The sequence below is a fragment of the Phocoena phocoena genome, chromosome 1 (assembly GCF_963924675.1).
Source record: "Phocoena phocoena chromosome 1, mPhoPho1.1, whole genome shotgun sequence".
Lineage (NCBI taxonomy): Eukaryota > Metazoa > Chordata > Mammalia > Artiodactyla > Phocoenidae > Phocoena > Phocoena phocoena.
This window is the reverse complement of record NC_089219.1, coordinates 15,192,710-15,210,588: the sequence shown is the minus strand read 5'-3', so window position 1 is coordinate 15,210,588 and position 17,879 is coordinate 15,192,710.

The window sequence follows — 17,879 nt, the reverse complement described above, 5'->3', positions numbered from 1 at the left end:
TAATCTTGATTCCACCGTAAGGTGACCAGCCCAGGTTTACCTGGACTAAGGGTTTTCCAAGGGTGCAGGACTTTCAGTTTTAAAACGGGGCTAGCCCCAGGTAAACCAGGGTAGTTGGTAACCCTAATCCACATCCACGTACCCTGGAAGCTAACTCCAGCAGTAATCCCCTCTCTCCTGCTGTAATCCCCTCTTCTCCCTCATCCTGGACCCTCTTTCTTAACTCTTCCCACGGTGATGCCGCTGTCTCCTCCACGTCTTGACCCTCTAACCAGTCTCTTTCACCATTTCTGGGAATGTTCCTAATGTTTCTGCCCTTAATGATGTTACTTTCCCTACCTACAAGTTCCCCTTTGGGAATAGCTTCCATTTCCTCAGTTTCAACTAATGTCTGTACTTATCTTCAGTGTGTAAGTAACTCTCACTTCAGCCCTTGTGGTAGATACCAGATGTAACACTGAATCAGAGAGACATGGCGATTGCCCTCAGGGAGCCCAGATTCCAATGAGACATATGGGCAAGGACACAGCAATTTCGATACTGCATGACAAATTCTATCAAGGGTGCAGTGGGGCAAAAAGTGGAGTGAAAAATGCAGAAAGGCTTCCGAGAAGAGCTGGGTTCTAGGCTGAAGCTTAAAGGATGAGTAGGACTTGGCCAGACTACGACAGTTAAGAGAGAGGGGATTGTGTGTGCAATACCAGAGCTCCATTTTGAGGAACTGAAGAAAGTTCAATCTGACAGCAGCCCAGGACTTGAGCTATGAGACAGGAAATGAAAGGAAGGCCCAGATCTGGACCAGTCTTGTGGGCCCTGTGAACAGGTTTAGTCCCAGTTCTCAGAGCCATGGGGAGCCATTGAAACACTTTAATCAGGAGCTAACCTGAGCAGGCTTATGTTTAAAAAATGTCTTTGGCTCTAGTTAGGAGAATGGGTTGAAGGAGGGATGCCAGGTAGGAAGTTCCTGTAGCTATCCAAGGACAGGTGATGGTGATGGGGTTGGGGATGTGGATTGGGATGGGAGGCTGAGTCTGGGATGGAAGGGAAGAGAAGTAGGTCGGAAAGATCAATTCACATGCTAGTAAAAGTTCATGAAATGGAACTGGACTGAATTGCTGTAGAATGTTTCACTTGCTTCTCTGAAGCTGCTGAAATTCCTCCTCTACAGATCCCTCTTTTAGTCTCAGAAAGAAAGAATGTGAGTTATGCCCGGCCCCGCCTTTTCTTACACAGACATCCCAAGGCCTGCAACAACCCCTCTGCTTGTATTTAGTTAAGTTGGGAGGCAGTGCTAGGAGTGGAAAAACCACTGCACAGGATGGCAGAGCCCCAGGTACCGGTTCAGGTCTATCGCTAACTCATTCCATGATCGTGGGTGAGTTACTTAACAAACAGTGAAGACCACATACGATCATGATGGTAATAATGACAAACTTTTATGGTATTGACCGTGTTCAAGGCACTATTCTAATTGCTTTACAAATACTGCCTTATCTAATCATTACAACAACCCAGTGAAATATGTGGGGGTTTTTTGAAAGTGGACTTTTAAAAAATTTTTTTATAATTTTTATTGGAGTATAGCTGATTTACAATGTTGTTTTAGTTTCAGGTGTACAGCAAAGTGAATCTGTTATACATATATCACATATCCACTCTTTTTTAGATTCTTTTCCCATATAGGTCATTACAGAGTACTGAGTAGAGTTCCCTGTGCTATACAGTAGGTCCTTATTAGTTCTATTTTATATATAGTAGTGTGTATATGTCAATCCCAGTCTTCCAATTTACTCTCCCCCCCTTACCCTCTGGTAACCATAATTTTTTTTTACATCTGTAACTCTATTTCTGTTTTGTAGATAAGTTCATTTGTACCCTTTTTTTAGATTCCACATATAAGCAATACCATATTATATTTGTCTTTCTCTATCTGACTTACTGAAATCTGTGTTATTTTTAATTCCCACCATCTAGGTGAGAAAACTGAGGCACAGAGAGGTAAAGTAACTTGCCCAAAGTCACATAGCTAGTAAGTGGCAGAGCCAGGATTTGAAGCCAGGCCACCTGGCTCCAGAGTAACTGAAGAAAGTTCAATCTGACAGCAGCCCAGGACTTGAGCTATGAGACAGGAAATGAAAGGAAGGCCCAGATCTGGTTACGTATGCTCGTAACCACCGTGTTATAGGACACATATAACTTTTTCATAAACTACTCTGTGAAGAGTCCTCTACAAAATACCTGAATTTATTTCATTTTTAACTCCCTTACACTGCCCATAATTGTTGTCAATATAGTCTTTCTACTATATCTGTTGTCAGATATCACTATTGTCTGACTTTCTAGTTAACTTTCTCTGCATTAAAGCGGATCACAAAGATTTAGAGCCTGATAGGCCTGGGTTTCTATCCTGGTTTCAGATGAGTTATTTGACTTCTGAACATCATTTTTCTATTCTATACAATGACTAAGATAACATAAGAATGAGAGGGAGAGTTGTAAAGATTACATAAAAGTGTAAAGCTCTAGGCCCACAGTAAGTACCAGCTTAGTGAAGTTGTTTGAATCATTCTTTTGACTGTGGAAAACGCCTGGGCTCGGGGCAAAGAGTGACATTGCAAACTTCAGACACCAGGGAAGAAGGTTTTGTCACCACAAAACATGTGGAAAGGTGGGTGGAACACGTGGAAATATTGACAGAAATGCAAGGACTTGCCCTGTTACCGAACGCAAGTTCATGTGCCCGACGCACGGTGAGGCCAAACAAACCGAAATGTTGGAGTTCGGAGCAGAAATGTTTATTTCAGGGCCATGTGAGGAGACGGGTGACTCATGCCCAGAAAACTGAACTCCCCAAGGTTTCAGCAAAGCATTTTTAACGGCAAGCTGAGGGAGGGGCACGGTTGGTTTTTTCAGGCTTCTTGGTGTAGGAATCCTTTGTTCTTGCCGCTGTCCACGTAGGTCAGGTCATGATGTAAACCTCCAACAAGATAAATGTTTTTCTCTGTTCTACAATTTTTTATCACTGTATGAATGGGAAAGTGTTTTACCCTTAAAAGTCAGAGCCTTGAGAATGGGCTATCCGGTATAGTTCAGGCTATAGGCAACATTCTTAACTGGAAGCAGAAGCAATAGAACACAAAGGTTGAAGTAAAAGAAACAGATCCAACATGGAGTCAGGTTTGTTCTTCCCTATTACAGTCCTTCTTGTAAAATCTTTTCTTGCATAAGCCCTTGACCTGTCAGGCCATGCCTAGAATTTTGAATAAGCTCATTTCTCTTCTGTCATCAGAGGCCTGTATTAAACGATGTCTCCCTTTGAGGGCAAATCAATACTGCTTATAAATTATATCTAAAGGCCAAAGGGAGGGAGGACTTGTGAATTAAATGAATTAATTAAAAGAATCATCAAACCTCATTGAGTGGCATTTAGTTCAAATTTAGTTCAAATTAGTTTTTATAAAAAAGTGTGACTAGTAGAATTTTAGTGAAGAAATGCAGCTTTAAGACTTGTAAGAACATAGTATCAAGGGTGTGGGGAAATGAGAAATCTCACACACTGCTGTTGGGAGCTAAACTAGTCTGGCCACTGGGAGAGCTGTTTGGGCAGTCTCTGGTAACATTTTAAATGCCCAGTGACCCAGAAATACCACATCTCATTAACTGTCCTAAAACAAATCTTGCACACGTGCATTAGGAAGTCTGTCCAAGGATATTTAAGGCATAGTGGTGAGTAAAAGTAAATCATTATAGTGTAAATATCCATCAATAGGAAAACGGCTTCTTCAATTATGAAACAGCCATTTATGAAATACTCTGCAACCATTTTAAAAAATGGTAAAGGGGAAAAGAGGTAGGTCTAGATGAGTTCAAATGGATAGCTCTCCTGGATGTGTGTTGGAATGAAAGATCACGTGGTAAAGTGATCCACTCCATGTAGCCTTTATGTAAGACAGAACAACAAAACAGAGGAACTATGTTTTCTACAGGTACACATGTGTACGGTCACCCCTCAGTATCTGTGGGAGATGGCTCCAGGACTCCTGCAGTACCAAATCCACGGGTGCTTAAGTCCCTATATAAAATGACTGTAGTACAATCGGTCCTCTGTAACCACGGGTTCCCCATCTGTGGATTCAACCAACCTTGGATCCACCATTAGTTGAATCCATGGGTGTGGAACCCCCAGATACAGAGGGCTGACTCTTCTAAATATGTAGAAAATGGTCTAGAAAGATAAATACCAAATTGATAAAAATGAGGAGGGAGGAAAGAGTGAAAGTGAACTTACATGTTTTTTTTTAAATGAGTGCAATATGATTTTGTATTACATATATAACAAAATTAATAAAATTATCTTTACTAGACTAATAAAATCTATTCTTTCCTTCAAACTGAAGCCCAATAGACTTCTTTGGGGGACCTCTTTATCAGCTAAGCCAAATTTGTAATAAGCATATTGCTTTTCCCAAGAAGTGGGTATTTCTTAAGTCTTTAAGTGTTCTCAGGGGCTTCCCTGGTGGTGCAGTGGCTAAGAATCCACCTGCCAATGCAGGGGGCACAGGTTCGAGCCTCGGTCCGGGAAGATCCCACATGCTGTGGAGCAACAAAGCCCGTGCACCACAACTACTGAGCCTGAGCTCTAGAGCCCCAGAGCCACAACTACTGAAGCCCATGCGCCTAGACCCCCTGCTCCGCAACAAGAGAAGCCACTGCAATGAGAAGCCCGCACACCACAACGAAGAGTAGCCCCCGCTAGCCACAACTAGAGAAACCCCACGCAGCAACGAAGACCCAACACAGCCAAAAATAATAAATAAATAAAAATAATAATAAAAGAGTTCTCGGCATCTTGCCTTTCTCACCATGTCACCTTTGGATCAATCTCGTTTTGCTGTTAATTTGCTTTTCCTGTAAGGACAGGGCTTCCTAAGCAAAATTAAATATCAACTCAGCCATGTCCAAACTGTCACAGACTGTGTAGTACTAAATTTGAGTTAATGATACATCGTTCTATTTGATGGATATAAAGCACATATGTATACATCAAGTACTCAGGACAAGGATAATCCCCCCACCCCCCCCCACCCAGAACCCCTCTGCATGTTCCCTTGGGCATATGTGCACACATACACATGAAGCTTTGTCACCCCTTCACCTCTTTTTCCATTTGTGGCTCCTGTTCTTGGTGGTGGTTGGTCTCAATGGGTGCCTCTGTCCCTCTTACTTCCCCACTTGTCCTCTTTCTCTGGATTTCCAGCGCCCCCTTTGTCTCACCCGCTCAGCATATGGCGGACCGAAAAGAAAGGACTTTTGGAGTGGTCAGACTGAATTAAGTCGAAATCCCATTTCTGCGGCCTGTGGGACCAGCACTATTTTCCATAATCTTTCCAAGCTGCAGTTTCCTCATCTGGGAAATGAGAGCAGTGGCGGCTCCTTCTGCGAGTTGTTCTGAGGTATTAATATCACGACCCTAACAAAGTACCTGATCCATTAAATATTAGTTTCCTTCCTCTTCTCTCCCTTACTTCTCTCTTTTTTCTACCTCAGCACTGCCCATTCTCTCCACTTTCCCTTAAGTGGCTATAAAACCGAAATATATTACATATACCAAATTATTTATATATGTAAAGTGAATAGTTTCATATCCTCCATTGCTAATTTTTCCGGCAACTAAATAGAATATTTTACCCTGCTCTTGAGGGCATTAAAAGACATCAGTTTCTGTTTTCATGTGATCCTCGCTTGATTTCTGTTTCATCAATGACCCTTGAAGAGAGAAGAAGGTGATCGGTGTGGGAAAGGGAGTTCCCGTCCCTGAACTAGATGCCCATACTCATTCAAAATGACTTTTCTAGTCCTTGAGCTGCAGGATTTATCTTTACGGCTCCATAATAATTGCTCTGTCTAGTATCTCTGTGCCAAAGATCCTAACTGCCCTCAGAGTCTGTTGTTATCATTATCCTGCGTAAACCACCTGCAACTGTTCCATCAGCACCTGTGCCCGGACCCCACCCTGTGGTGCAGATTAACTAACCTGGCAGGTGAAAGGAAAGGGAGCCCTGTGCTATAGGGCACACAAGGGGGCAGCAGAAAGACAGCTTTCTCTCTTTCTTTCCAAACGATCCACATAGAAATTTTTCTGATATGGAAAATATAACCTGTTCATGGGAGAAAATCTGAAAAGACATCAAAGAATTTTTTTTAAAGATCATCCATAAATCTACTCTCAGAGATAGTGATTGTTGCCATTTCAGTGTATCAATTTTACCCATATGAGATTGCTGATAATCAGCCATTTTTTAACCTACAAAAATGACAATTTCGTGTGGTTTAACCTAATATTTCCTGCTATCTTTTCTCTATGAGAACATAAATGAACTTTTAAATATAAAATTGAGATGGGACTATATGTGTATATGTGTGTATATTTTTAAAACCTGCCTTTTTAAATGAAATATTAACAGCTACAAATATGGATAGGGAATTCCCTGGCCATCCAGTGATTAGGACTCGGTGCTTTCACTGCTGTGGGCCTGGGTTCCATCCCTGGTCAGGGAACTAAGATCCTGCAAGCCACACTGTTTGGGGGAAAAAGTGGATAAAGAATAATGCAATTACACTAATACGCCTAACAAAATGTCACGTACAGCTGAAGCCCCCCATACACTGCTCCCCAACAGCTGCCCCCTCCCTAGCTCCTTGGGGCAACCATGCTCATACATCTGGTGTTTATCATACATAGGTTTGTATCATTACACAATATGGTTTAGCATTTTTAACTTTACGTAAACGATACCAAAGTGAATGTATCATTCTGACTTGTTTACTGAACGTTGTATTTTTAATGTATTATTTTTTACTGAAGTATAGTTGATTTATAACATTGTGTTCGTTTCTGGTGTACATCAAAGTGATTCAGTCATACATATATATTCGTTTTCATATTCTTTTCCATTATGGTTTATTACAGTATATTGAATATAGTTCCCTGTGCTATACAAGTAGGACCTTGTTGTTTATCTATTTTATATATAGCAGTTTTTATTTGCTAATGCCAAACTCCCAGTTTATCCATCCCCACCCCCTTTCCCCTTTGGTAACCATAAATTTGTTTTCTATGTCTGTGAATCTGTTTCTCTTTCGTAAATAAGTTCACTTGTGTCATATTTTAGATTCCACATATAAGTGATATCATACGGTATTTGTCTTTCTCTTTCTGACTTACTTCACTTAGTATGATCATCTCTAGGTCGATCCATGTTGCTGCAAATAGCATTATTTCATTCTTTTTTATGGCTGAATGGTATTCCATTGTATATATGTACCACATCTTTATATGTTCATCTGTCGATGGACATTAGGTTGTTTCCATGTCTTGACTATTGTAAATAGTGCTGCTATGAACACTGAGGTTCATGTATCTTTTCAAACTATAGTTTTCTCCAGATATATCCCCAAGGGTGGGATTGTTGGATCATATGGCAATTCTATTTTTAGTTTTTTAAGGAACCTCCATACTGTTCTCCATATTGGCTATACCAGTTTACATTCCCACCAACAGTGTAGGAGAGTTCCCTTTTCTCCATACTCTCTCCAGATTTGTAATTTGTAGACTTTTTAATGATGGCCATTCTGACCGGTGTGAGGTGGTACCTCATTGTAGTATTGATTTCTCTAATAATTAGCGACGTTGAGCATCTTTTCATGTGCCTATTGGCCATCTGTATGAACATTAAATTTTTTAAAGTTATCCATGTTTATACATGGAGCTTTTGTTGTTTCATTCTCAAGTTTTTGCTATTAACTATTCAGAGTTGCTATCTGCCTCTCTCCACTAGACTAGGCTCCTCCATGCTAGAACCCTGTCTTAGTTATCTATGGCCTAAGAGGTCCCATTAATGGGAGTGGACTGGACAAATGCAGAAAGTGAAAGAGTGAGGACCACTGTGCTAGAAAATCAAGCCTAGACTCCTTTGTTGGGTACCCAAGGCAGAGAGCAGTGGTGACAAGAAGGCTCTCATGTCTGGGAGAGGCAGACATCAAAGGTGAACATTTCATTGTGATGTCACCTCTCTAGTGCCAGGCTTAGGGTGCTAGGGCATCCCATCCAGAACTGAAGGGGCAGAGCAAGAGCATCTGGGAAAGCTTCCAGAGAGGGTCCTGCGTCCATTCCTGAAAGATGGTGGGTCCCTTTCACCATGGCAACCAAAAGCCCACATTTTTAGATAAAGGCATTGACATGTTCTCAGGATTCTCTGAGTATTTATCTCCAGGTTTTTTGGACAATTAAAATGTATGATAGGTAGAAAATGGCATGCTGGAGTCTTAAAACATAGACAACCAAAAAACCCAATTCCTTTAGTAGCCAAAATCTTCCTAACCCTGATGAGTTTAAAGTTTACCTGTAAACCACAAGGATAACAATAAATCAGAGTAGAAATGAGGTGTAGCAGCAAGAAGTTAGGGGCTCTGGAATCACTGAGAGTAGAGTTAGAATCCTGACTCTTTAGCTTCCTGAACATGTGATGCTGGGTAAGTTAGCTAACCATTCAATTCTTGTCTCTTCATCTGCAAAATAGAGATACTAATGCCCACCTTGCAAGTTGAGGATGTAAACTGCCTGGTCTATACCGAGCATCCCGTAAATGGGAGCAGCTTTTATTGGCAGGCTGGGTTGGCAGGGAACTGTCTTTGACACTTGAAGCTGGACCTGGTCACTGAGAGAGAAAGAAAACTCCTCACAGATACTAAACCCCAGAATCTCACGGTGACAGCTGCTGCCAGCTGCTGGCCCTGGAAGTCACTGTCCCCAACCCTCCTCAACAACACGTCTGTCCCTTGAAGAAGATACATCTCTGACATCCCAGGAAGCTGCCTTTGGTTCTGTGTCCACTTCTCTTCTTGGAGAAGATGGAGGGAATAAAAAGGTGTGTATCAGCAAATCTCAAAAAAAAAAAGTGAATGTTCCCAAGCTCACCTAAGAATCCTCTGTGAAACCACCGGGTGCAAAAGGACAAACTCAAAAACATTCGGAAAGTGAGACAGGCTGGGACCTGGAACCCTTTGCTGCAATGCTTGCACCTGGACAAACATCTCCTCCTCGAGTTCCAACATACAAAGAAACTTAGGGGGCAAATTCTGGACAACAAGACACAAAGAGACCAAAAAGTCCAACCGCCACTCCTGAAGAGCCGGGAGCAAAGCAGCGTCCTGCACATGCCCCCTGCACACAACACCACCAAAGGGGTGGGCAAACCACTTAAGCTACCCCTCCGGCCCGACACCTGGGCACACCCCTACCCTCACCCCATATACGGAACCAGCTTGACCTCCCTCCGAGGGCAAGCCAGCAAGGGAAGCTGTTACTTGTTCTCGCTCCCTCCTGCTGTAGCAGGGGCCCCAATAAAGCCTTGCCTGAATTTCTTGTCTGGTCTCTGATCAATTTCTATTGATTAAGGAGGCCAAGAACACTGGTTGGTAACAAAAGGAAGTAAAATCTGGTGGTTCCATTATACCTACTACTCCCCTGGCAAACATCTTTTTTTTTTTTTTTTTGGTTAGATGAAAAAGGAATTGGGGCCAAAATGACCCCGGTGGAGTAGATCTATTTAAAGAAATGAACATTTAATTTTTGTATTTGCAGTTAATCTCTCTCCCTCTGTCACACACACACCCACTTTATTTAAATCAGCCTTTATTTTTATTTGTTCAGCTAGAGCCGCTAGAACTTCTCTACTTTGCTGGTAAAGAGCTAGTCATGCTTTTAAAATGTGCACACCATTTGACTCGATACCTAACCTTAAAGATAATCATTACAGCATTTGTTATCATGGGAAAAAATGGTAAACAACCTAGATATCCAGCAAGAGTGGGTTTTTCAAATAAGCTAGGATGTCACCATACCATAGAATATCTCTCGCCATTCCAAATAGTCTCGTAGAAGGTGATCGATCCAATGAAATGGAATGGAATAATGTATACAATGTGTTATTAGGTGAAAAAAAGCAGTTTGCAAAGAGATAAGGATCTTATTTCTGTTAAAAAAAAAGAAAAAAGAAAGACACACATACACACAGAAAGAATGGAAGAGTAGATATCAAAATGCTACGCTGATGACCTCCGGGCTCTTGAAAATGGAGGTGATTTTTATTTTCTTTCGTTTGTATTGTTGCATGTTTGTATTTTTCTGGATTTCAGACATTGAAACCTTATTACAGTGGTAGTAAGAAAACCATCCCCCAAAAGATGTGAACGGTCCTTGGAACACCTGGTTCTTTGCTCTTATCCTGTTCCCTAAAGCTTCCCACTGGCATCAGAACTCATAATGCCAAGGCTGGAGCAGCCTCTTATGGGGAAAGGTCAAATACTTCATTCTCTAGCAGCCGACCCTAACTTTAATCCCCGCCAGACATGTCACTTGTGACATTATCTAAGCATATTCATAGTAGCTGCCATATCCATTGACTTAACTTACCCAAAAAGAAAATAGGAGAGTAGGCACTCAGATTTCTAAGAAAAACATTGAGTACCTCTCCTTAGGGACACTGATGTCTACAGCTGTGACATTTGCATTGCTGTGACATCAGGACTTTGAGATGGGCGGACCATCATATGGATGGCTGGGTCATTCTTATTTATAGGCTAAAGAAAGGTGCCAGCCCTTTGCTATGAACCTAGCATCTGCCCTCGGCCCCCTCTAAGAAAGACAGAAAGGGCAAGCCCACCTTGTCCCATGGTGACTCCATTCTCTACCCTTTATATTGTGTATAGTAGCGGTCCCCAACGTTTTTGGCACCAGGGACCAGTTTCATGAAAGACAATTTTTCCACAGACGGGGGTGGGGGGGTGGGCAGAATTGTTCAGGTGGTAACGCGAGCGATGGGGAGCGATGGGGAGCAGCGGGTGAAGGTTTGCTTGCTCGCCAGCCGCTCACCTCCTGCCGTGCAGCCCCATTCCTAACAGGTACCCGTCCGCAGCCCGGGGCTTGGGGACCCCTGGTGTACAGGGTTCAGGAGCTTTGCCATCATAAAGTGGTAGCCGGGCTGGTCTCCTTGCTGAACAATGATAGTTTACAAAGCCCAGGGAAGCAATGTATTTGGTTACAGACCAAATGAAGGTGTAAAAGCATCAAGAGAAGTAATACGACACCCCCTTCTCTGAGGCACAATTAAATACTCCCTCCAGCTCTAATATTACCACCTACCGGAAGCCTTCCAGGGTTTCACAAGTTACCCTTAGACCAAGGACTATCATCTCTCTATCCTTAGATTAGGCCCTGGCATTTTAGAAAGAGTCTATGAATGAATGAAGGAAGGAAGGAATGACTAATACAGGAGTGAATGGATGTGAGAATGAATAAATGAATGCACCTGCTCTTTGTGGAGACGTCTACTCATTCTTTTCACAACAACTTATTGAGGATTTACTGTGTGCCAGACTCCGTGATGGTCACTGGGATTCAAAGTGAGCAAGACAGACAAGCTTCTTGCTTCCAGGGAGCTTATATTATAGTCAAGGACACAGTCAATCCACAGGAAACACGTATGTGCCTGATTTCAGATAGATAGTGTTACAGAGAGAATACACAAGGTTACACGAAACAGCGTATCTGGAGGAGCAGGGTGGTTGGAAGAAGAGGGGAGCAGGGAAGGCCTCTCTGAGAAGGTGGCATCTGAGCTCTGAACGACTGTGAGAGCACTAGTTTTCAAGTACTTATTTAGCTTATTTCAAGAGCTTTTTTTTTTGGCCACACCACACAGCATGCGGGATCTTAGTTCCCCAGCCAGGGACCAAACCCGCACTCCCTGCAGTGGAAGTGCAGAGTCTTAACCACTGGACCGCCAGGGACATCCCAAGAACTTTAATCTTGAAAGTAAAATTTCAAGGGTGTGTCTGACTTTGTCTTTTTCTTGACAGTGGAGACTACATCTTATTCATCACTGTGAACGAGCAGGATACAATGGCAAGCACATGGGATTTGAAAATGGACTACCTGGGTTCAAATCCAGCCTCTACCACTTATCAGCTTTGGACCTTGGGGAAGTTATTTAAATAAGCCTCAGTTTCCCCATCCAAAAAATGGGGATGATGATGATACTTTTACAAAAGAGATAACTAGCTGTCCACCAAAAACCTATGCTTCCTCTTCCACAGTGTGAAGTTGAAGTTGTTTCATCGACAACTTCAACTGCCCAACCATGGTTTCCATTTTCCAGCCCCTTTTGCACCCAGATGCAGCCAAAGACAAATTTTTGCCGCTCAGATGTGAATACAAGTGATGTGTGTCATTTCCAGGCCTGGGTCCCTGAGTCACCATAAGGAGGAAAACCACCATTGACCAGGAACACCCTCTTTGGACTGTTAAGTGAGGGGAGGTTAGTGACTATAGGATGAGGAATATTGGGACCCTGGGACCTTGCTGACTTGTGCTGTCAAAATTTTTTTTAATTGCCTGGGGATACAGGAGGAGAGAATCTTGCTCAACAAAGTAATCTCTCTCTTTCTTGAGATCAGACTTTGCAGTGGAACTTGAAGATCAAGAGCTTCTTGGGACTTCCTGGAGGTCCAGTGGTTAAAACTCCCATGCTTCCAATGCAGGGGACTTGGGTTTGATTCCTGGTCAGGGAGCTAAGATCCCACATGCTGCAAGGTACGGCCAAAAAATTTTTAAAAATCAATTTTTTTAATTTAAAAAAAAAAAGAGCTTCTCCCCAAATCTAAAAGATCTTTTCTCTCTTCCTCTTCCTCCTCCTCCAGGACACTTCTGCGATGAGATCCCTGCAAGGTTTTTAGTTCTCAGGCATCTAAGAGAGAAGAAGAGAACTATATGTCTCATGTTTTCATACGCCTTAAAATAAGATAATGAATGTAATACCCCTAGCACAGCAAACGGCACGTGGTAGGAATCCAACAAATGGGCCTGGCCTCCCTTTAGCTCATTTAATTCCCATTAGCTCACTGTCAACTGTGACATGATGGATAGCCTGTCTCAACCTATACTAAAAACAACCCAACTGGAATTATTTTCCTCACTAGACAAATATGAAAACAGAGTCTTAAGGTGTTCAAATATATAGCATTATTGTATCAATAGAGGTGTGGTACACGTTTTATCTAAACTTAATTCTTACAACCATATACAGAATCCATGATATTGGTATTATTGTACCCATTTTCCAGATAAGAAAACCGAGGCTCAAAGAGTTTAGATGACTATCATTCTTGGACACACGTTTTTTTAGTGCTTTTCTGTGTACAGGCTCTGTGCTGGGGTGCGGGGGTCAACAATGAGTACTACACACACATTCTCGCTCTCATAGACCTCACAATCTGGTGTAAGAGGCAGCCGGATAAAGAGGCAATTTCAGGTATGATAAGTAAAAAAGTCTGAGTAAGCCCAGGATGCTGTGGGAGCAAAGAAGATGGACCACCTAACAAGAAGTGGAGCGAGAAGGAGGGACATGAAGTATTTTAATTTACATTAGCTGTAAAATAAGATGTGACTTGTGGATAGGATTTAGCTAGAATGGGCATTGTGGAAGAATGTTCCAGGAATAGGGAATCACTGGGGCAGTTTTACCATTAGGTGTTCCCATGTGAATTTCTTTCTGTTTACCTTGCTTGGGAATGTTTGGGCTTCTTGTGTCTTTGGAAAGATGTGTCCTCATCCCTGGAAATTTTTCTGTCATTTTTTTCAAATATAACCTGTGCTCTGTTCTGTTTTTCCTTCTGGGAAAAATACTTTTCTGGAAAAGTCAAATTCAATTAATCCTAAATTAGACATTCTGCGTCACTTAGCTCTCTTCTGTAGTTCATGCCTTTTTGACTCCCCATGCTTTTTTCTGGACATACTCTTTTTACCTGTCTTACAGTTTATGCTGTTAACTCTTTCTTTAGTTGTGTCTAATCCGATGTTAAAACCATCCACTGCATTCTTAGTTTTGGTTCTTATATTTTTCAGTTCTAGAATTTCTATTTGGTTCTTTTTCAAATCTGCTATGTCACTTTTTATCACTTCCTGTTTCCTGACAGAATTTTCCAGTTTTATGTGTATCTCTTTGAACATAGTGAATGTAGTTATTTTATTGTTGTTTTCTGATCATTCTAACAACACTAGTCCCTATCGATCTGTTTCATTGTCTCTTGTTTCTCTTAACTCTTGTTCATGGTGCCTTGTCTTTTAGTGTGCTTAGTTATCTTTAATTAACTAATAATAGTAACTAATTATTACTAACTATTATTAACTAATAATAGTAGAATATTGTAGTTTAAAACATCTTTGTAAAACAATTTGTGGCCAGGATGATGTTATATTCTCTCAAAAGAGGATTTTCTTTAGCTTCTATCAAACACCTGAGGATACTAACTGCCTAAGATGATTTAACCAACCAAATTCAAAAGACTGACGTTTTTCTGGACCACCCTGGTGACTCAAAGACTGGCTACAGTCTGAGATACAGCTTGTTTATTTCCATCTCACCCCTTCTCCTAGGGTATAGCCCTTTTGAGTCTCAGCCAAAAGTGGAAATGGTTTACCAGGATTCTTACCCTTGATGGGATTCAATATTTTACTTTAGTTCCACCGTGTCTGAGAGAGCGGCCTGCTTGATATCAGCAAATGTATGGAACAATACAAGTGGCCCTAAGTGTAATGCTCACCTCTCTGGGATCCTGTCTTTTCCGAGATCTCAAGCAGTACCCCTCACTGGCTTGTTAGCTATTTGATACTTTTAAGATGTTTTTGTATTTTATGCAGTTCACTTAAGCATCTCCAGCTTCCAGCCATTACTGAATACAAAAACTTAAGAACAGTTGTATCCAGAGATCACAGAACTTTTGAGTAGTACAGGCAGGATTGGAATAAAAGGTATACATGCTTCAAATCCTAGATTCTTTCCTCTACATTGCACTGTTCAGTCCAGATGATAATGATATTGATAAACAGATGATAGATAGATAGATAGATAGAAACTAACACTTATCAAGCCCCCTACTCAGTCAGGAACTCTGTTCTAAAAGCTTTAAATTTTTTAACCCATTCAATTTTCACAACAATCCTATGAGTTAGGTACTATCATTATTCTTGTTTTACAGATGAAGAAACTGAGGCATGGAGAGATTGATTAAATCAGCCCAAAGCCACACAGCTAGAAAGAGTTGAGCTGTAATTCAAACCTGAGAGTCCAACTGCAGAGTCTGTGCTCCTAACCACGAAGTTTTAAACAAAACTTTCCTGTTGCCAAGGGTCTGAGAATCACTTATCCTACCACATGGATTCATACACAAACATCAATTCTAAGACTATTGGTTCTTCAAGATTGAGCTGCATGCTACTTCCACCTACACCTGCCTGAGTCTGTATAGAACAAAGTCTTCAGTTCCAGGTATCAGGAAGCGTTGCTCTGAAAACAAATCTTCATTTCTGTAAACTGCAACCATCCTCATCGCTTCTTTTTTTTTTTTAACATCTTTATTGGAGTATAATTGCTTTACAATGGTGTGTTAGTTTCTGCTTTATAACAAAGTGAATCAGTTATACATATACATATATTCCCATATCTCTTCCCTCTTGCGTCTCCCTCCCTCCCACCCTCCCTATCCCACCCCTCTAGGTGGTCACAAACCACCGAGCTGGTCTCCCTGTGCACATCGCTTCTGTTAGATATTTTTCTCCAAGGGAAACCACAGCAGTTTACAGGCTAATCAGTGCTCCCGCCAGCCTCATAAATTGGGAGAGAGGGTGGGGCAGTGAAGGGGAAAATGTTTTATTGTCCCCATTTTGCAAAGGCAGCTTTCAAGCAAAAGCAGGTGAGTCATCCACAGAGATCAGATTCCCATGCCCACTCCATTCCACCCCCCTGAATTCCCTCCAGCAGTGGGGGACATTACCCTATAGAGAAAGCTACTTGTCTTCTTAAGAAATATGCATAGTAGACTCTGGACCGCCAGGGAGAGAGTGATAGGAGACAGATGCATGCCGGGTCCATGAGTCTCCCTAAGGATTGGATGATCCCATATCTTGAATTTTCAGCACATTAATAACTACCCAACTTACTATTTTTTTATATATAAATTTATTTATTTATTTTTCGCTGCATTGGGTCTTTGTTGCTGCATGTGGGCTTTCTCTAGTTGTGGCCAAAGGGGGCTACTCTTCGTTGCGGTGCACGGGCTTCTCACTGCGGTAGCTTCTCTTGTTGCAGAGCACAGGTTCTAGGCACTCGGGCTTCAGTAGTTGTGGCACAAGGGCTCAGTAGTTGTGGCTCGCAAGCTCTAGAGTGCAGGCTCAGTAGTTGTGGTGCACAGGCTTAGTTGGCTCCACAGCATGTGGGATCTTCCCGGACCAGGGCTCAGACCCGTGTCCCCTGCATTGGCAGGCAGATTCTTAACCACTGCGCCACCAGGGAAGTCCCCAAGTTACTATTAACTAAGCATTCACCACTGTGTTAAAGCACTTCCGTGAATTACTTATTTAGTTCTCACATAACCTTGTAATGAAGATTCTATCATGATCCTCCCTTTCAGATTAGGAAACTGAGGCCTGGGGAGGTTAAGGCACTTGCCACAGCCATCTAGTTAGGAAGCAGCAGACCTTTGGTTCAACACTCCGAAGTCAGTGATCTTCCATTGTCTTTCCTTCCCCACCTACAGATGTGTTTCTAGATATTGAGAGACAGAGTAGGGACAGACGGCTTCCCTGAGGCCCAGGCTCACTCAGAGACATAGCTGAGGAAGCTAAAACCCAGAGCAAATGACACCAGGAAGAGGAGAGGGTTTCTCTGAAAACAGCAGGGTGGGTACAAACTGACGTACTTGTCCACATGGCAACCTGGACACACCTGGAAACACCTGCTCCACCTCTCAGATGGGGCCAGTGCCGCTTGGGTCATGCTCTTTCAGTTGTTATTCTCTTCTTATTTCTTCAGAGTTGTACAAAGGTCAAGTCCCACCAAGGGGGCTCCCGAGGACCCCTAGTCCCACCTTATCTTAGGAAGAACCTTGGAGAATGTTTTGGCACTGAGGCCCACGCATTGGAAAGGCCTCTCCAGGACAAGGTAAGTGCCGCCTCAATCACATGGCTTTGGAAGGGTATCCTTGCCTCCAAAGAGATCTCCTATCTTGAAATGTCACACGGCTTAAATTCCACAATTAGAGCTACCTTTTTTGGGTAAAAAGAAGTGAAACCTCTTTCAAAATGTAAACATTCCCAGAAAGGTTCTAAATTTTTGTCACTCTTAATTTTTTCTCACTTAAAGATTTTTTTTCCCCCAGACTTTTGGAACTTACTACCATTTGTCTACTGGGAATCTGACCCATAAAAGACCCCCAATAAGTATAGTATTTATTTACTATCTGATGAATGCTCATAAATGACTAAACAAATAAATAACAGCTTAAAGTTAGAGAGAAAGCTCAGAAAAGACATGTTTCAACCACTCTTTTTATTTTAGTGGAGTTGAGCATATAGCATAGTTGCATTAATTTGTTCTTTGGGGACAGTATGTATAAAATTTTTATAATGTTCCACAAAGAGCACTGTGACTAAAGGTGCTTTAGTTGCTCCGTGGCATGTGGGATCTTCCCGGACCAGGGCTCGAACCCGTGTCCCCTGCATCAGTAGGTGGATTCTTAACCTCTGCGCCACCAGGGAAGCCCCCTGAACAATTTTTAAAACAACTGGATTCAGGTGATTGGTCTGGCTACCATTCATCCATCCATTCTTTTTTTTTCCTTTTTTTTTTTTTTTGCGGTACGCAGGCCTCTCACTGTTGTGGCGTCTCTCGTTGCGGAGCACAGGCTCCGGACGCGCAAGCTCAGCGGCCACGGCTCACGGGCCCAGCCGCTCCGCGGCATGTGGGATCTTCCCGGACCGGGGCACA